Raw genomic sequence first — 4,619 nt, forward strand, 5'->3', positions numbered from 1 at the left:
CACTGAGAGGATGGGAGGTAGCCACTGACAACGGTGAAACCCTTGCTTAAGCTTGCCATGGAAAGGAGTAAGAAGGATTGGATGAAGACAGTAGGAAAGCAGAGAGACGGAAGGGAATGCATCTTCATACGCTTATCTGAAGTTCCTACCAATGAATTACATAAGTATCTCTATCTTTATCTTTATGCTTTATTCGTTTATCACCATACCCATTTGAGTTTGCCTGACTGAGACTTACAAGGTGACCATAGCTTGCTTCATACCAACAATCTCTGTGGGATCGACCCTTACTCGCGTAAGGTTTATTACTTGGACGACCCAGTACACTTGCTGGTTAGTTGTGCGAAGTTGTGTTTATGCCATGGTGTTGAACACCAAGTTTTTGCTTTCATCACCGGGGATTATTTGAGTTGTGAAAAGTAGTGATCACAATTTCGCGCACCAGCTTGTCCTCATCAATGAGGATGTCTCCCTCTAGGTTAATTCCGATTGAATTACAGAGGTGACAAATGAGATGAGGGAAGGCTAACCTTGCCAAGGTAGAGGACTTGTCCGCCACCTTATAAAGTTCTTGGGATATAACCTCGTGAACTTCTACTTCCTCTCCAATCATGATGCTATGAATCATGATAGCCCGGTCTATAGTAACTTCAGACCGGTTGCTAGTGGGAATGATTGAGCATTGGATAAACTCCAACCATCCCCTAGCCACGGGCTTGAGGTCATGCCTTCTCAGTTGAACCAGCTTCCCTCTTGAATCTCTCTTCCATTAAGCGCCCACTTCACAAATGTCTATGAAGACTTGGTCCAACCTTTGATCAAAGTTGACTCTTCTAGTGTAGGGGTGTTCATGTCCTTGCATCATGGGCAAGTTGAATGCCAACATTACATTTTCCGGACTAAAATCTAAGCATTTTCTCCGAACCATTGTAAGCCAATTCTTTGGGTCCAGGTTCACACTTTGATCATGGTTCTTGGTGATCCATGCATTGGCATAGAACTCTTGAACCATTAAGATTCTGACTTGTTGAATGGGGTTGGTAAGAACTTCCCAACCTCTTCTTTGGATCTCATGTCGGATCTCCGGATATTCACTCTTTTTGAGTTTGAAAGGGACCTCGGGGATCACCTTCTTCATGGCCACAACTTCATAGAAGTGGTCTTGATGCACCCTTCAGATGAATCTCTCCATCTCCCATTACTCGGAAGTGGAAGCTTTTGCCTTCCCTTTCCTCTTTCTAGAGGTTTCTCCGGCCTTAGGTGCCATAAATGGTTATGGAAAAACAAAAAGCAACGCTTTTACTACACCAAACTTAGAAGGTTTGCTCGTCCTCGAGCAAAAAAAGAAAGAAGAGAGTAAAAGAAGAAGAAATAGAGGAGATGGAGGGGGGCCTTGTCTTTCGGCCAAGGGGGAGAAGTAGTGTATAGGTTGTGCGAAAATGAAAGAGTGAAGATGGGTTTATATAGGAGTGGAGAGGGGGTGTATGGTTCGGCATTATGGGTGGGTTTGGGAGGGAAAGTGGTTTGAATTTGGATGGTGTGGTAGGTGGGGTTTTATGAAGGATGGATGTGAGTGGTGAAGAGAATGGTGGGGTTTGATAGGTGAGGGGTTTTTTTGGGAAAGAGGTATTGAGGTGATTGGTGAATGGGTGAAGAAGAGAGAGAGTGGTGGGGTAGGTGGGGATCTTGTAGGGTCTACAGATCCTGAGATGTCAAGGATAGCTCATCCCTGCACCAAGTGGCGTGCGAAAATGCCCTTTGTGCCAATCCTGGCGTTAAACGCCGGGCTGCTACCCTTTTTTGGCGTTAAACGCCAGTCTGGTGCCCCTTTCTGGCGTTAAACGCCAGTCTGGTGCCCCTTTCTGGTGTTAAATGCCCAGAATGGTGCCAGATTGGGCATTAAACGCCCATTTGCTACCCTTACTGGCGTTTAAACGCCAGCAAGCTTTTCCTCCAAGGTGTGCTGTTTTTCATTCTATTTTTCATTTTTTTTTGCTTTTTCAATTGTTTTTGTGACTTCACATGATCATCAACCTATAGAAAACATAAAATAACAATGGAAAATAGATAAATATAACATTGGGTTGCCTCTCAAAAAGTGCTTCTTTAATGTCAGTAGCTTGACAGTGGGCTCTCATAGAGCCTCACAGATGTTCAGAGCAATGTTGGAACCTCCCAACACCAAACTTAGAGTTTGAATGTGGGGGTTCAACACCAAAATTAGAATTTGGTTGTGGCCTCCCAACACCAAACTTAGGAGTTTGACTGTGGGGGCTCTGTTTGATTCTGTTTTGAGGGAAGCTCTTTATGCTTCCTCTCCATGGTTACAGAGGGATGTCCTTGAGCTTTAAACACAAGGAAACCTTTATTCACTTGAATGAAAAATTCTCCTCTGTCAACATCAATCACAGCTTCTGCTGTGGCTAGGAAGGGTCTTCCAAGGATGATGGATTCATCCATACACATTCCAATTTCTAGGATTATGAAATCAGCAGGGATGTAATGGTCTTCAACCTTTACCAAGACATCCTCTACAAGTCCATAAGCCTATTTCTTTGAATTATCTGCCATCTCTAGTGAGATTCTAGCAGCTTATACCTTAAGGATCTCTAGCTTCTCCATTACAGAGAGAGGCATGAGGTTTATACTTGACCCTAGGTCACATAGGGCCTTCTTAAAGGTCACGGTGCCTATTGTACAAGGTATTGAGAACCTCCCAGGATCCTGTCTATTTTGAGGTAATCTCTGCCTAGTCAAGTCATCCAGTTCTTTGGTGAGCAAAGGGGGTTCATCCTCCTAAGTCTCATTACCAAATAACATGGCATTTAGCTTCATGATTGCTCCAAGGTACTTAGCAACTTGCTCTTCAGTAACATCTTCATCCTCTTCAGAGGAAGAATACTCATCAGAGCTCATGAATGGCAGAAGTAAATCCAATGGAATCTCTATGGTCTTAGTGTGAGCCTCAGATTCCCATAGTTCCTCATTAGGGAACTCATTGGAGGCCAGTGGACGTCCATCAGTGGCGATCACTGCCTCTTCCTCCTCTCCAATTTCAGCCATGTTGATGGCCTTACACTCTCCTTTTGGATTATCTTCTGTATTGCTTGGAAGAGTACTAGGAGGGAGTTCAGTAACTTTCTTACTCAGCTGACCCATTTGTGCCTCCATGTTTCTAATGGAGGACCTTGTTTCAGTCATGAAACTTTGAGTGGTTTTGATTAGATCAGAGACCATGGTTGCTAAGTCAGAGTGGCTCTGCTTAGAATTCTCTGTTTGTTGCTGAGAAGATGATGGAAAAGGCTTGCCATTGCTAAACCTGTTTCTCCCACCATTATTGTTGTTGAAACCTTATTGAGGTCTCTGTTGATCCTTCCATGAGAGATTTAGATTATTTCTCCATGAAGGATTATAGGTATTTCCATAGGGTTCTCCCATGTAAATTGACTTGCTGAGTCAATATTTTGTTCTGAGCCAATATGGCATTCAGAGTATCAATCTCAAAAACTCCTTTCTTCTGATTCGTCCCATTATTCACAGGATTCCTTTCAGAAGTGTACATGAATTGGTTATTTGCAACCATTTCAATGAGTTCTTGAGCTTCTGCAGGCATCTTCTTTAGATGAAGAGATCCTCCAGCAGAGCTGTCCAATGACATCTTGGATAGTTCAGACAGACCATCATAGAAGATACCTATGATGCTCCATTCAGAAAGCATGTCAGAAGGACACTTTCTGATCAATTATTTGTATCTTTCCCAAGCTTCATAGAGGGATTCACCTTCTTTCTGTCTGAAGGTTTGGACTTCCACTCTAAGCTTACTCAATTTTTGAGGTGGAAAGAACTTTGCCAAGAAGGCATTGACTAGCTTTTCCCAAGAGTTCAGGCTTTCATTAGGTTGTGAGTCCAACCATATCCTAGCTCTATCTCTTACAGCAAAAGGGAATAGCATAAGTCTCTAGACCACAGGGTCAACCCCATTGGTCTTGACAGTGTAACAGATTTTCAAGAATTCAGCTAAAAACTGATGAGGATCTTCTAATGGAAGTCCATGGAACTTGCAATTCTGTTGAATTAGAGAAACTAATTGAGGCTTAAGCTCAAAGTTGTTTACTCCAATGACAGGGATAGAGATGCTTCTCTCATAGAAGTCAGGAGTAGGTGCAGTAAAGTCACCCAGCACCTTCCTTGCATTGTTGGCATTGTTGTTGTTTTCGACTGCCATGTCTTCTTCTTGTTTGAAGATTTCTGTTTGGTCCTCTACAGAGAGTAGTGCTTTAGCTTCTCTTAGCTTTCGCTTCAAGGTCCTTTCAGGTTCAGGGTCAGCCTCAACAAGAATACTTTTGTCTTTGCTCCTTCTCATATGAAAGAGAAGAGAACAAGAAAGTATGGAATCCTCTATGTCACAGGATAGAGATTCCTTGAGGTGTCAGAGGAAAATAAGAATAGAAGGAGGGGGTAGAAGAATTCGAACTTATCAAGACGGGATAGAGTTCGAATTGTGCATTGAGGAAGAGTGTTAGTCCATAAATAGAAGGATGTGAGAAGAGGGAAAGAATTTTCGAAAATAAATTAAAAGATTTTAAAGAAATTTTGAAAAATTGAAGAATGATTTTCGA

The 4,619-nt window shown here is 42.5% G+C and overlaps 1 non-coding gene across 1 annotated transcript; it reads left to right on the top strand.

Moving 5' to 3' along the window:
• The first annotated feature begins 3,712 nt into the window (after positions 1-3,712).
• Positions 3,713-3,820, top strand: LOC127745188 (small nucleolar RNA R71). Its single transcript, XR_008006384.1, has one exon. It is a non-coding gene; the product is annotated as a small nucleolar RNA R71 (small nucleolar RNA).
• Positions 3,821-4,619: the final 799 nt, after the last annotated feature.

Source organism: Arachis duranensis, chromosome 2 (assembly GCF_000817695.3).
Source record: "Arachis duranensis cultivar V14167 chromosome 2, aradu.V14167.gnm2.J7QH, whole genome shotgun sequence".
Classification (NCBI taxonomy): Eukaryota; Viridiplantae; Streptophyta; class Magnoliopsida; order Fabales; family Fabaceae; genus Arachis; species Arachis duranensis.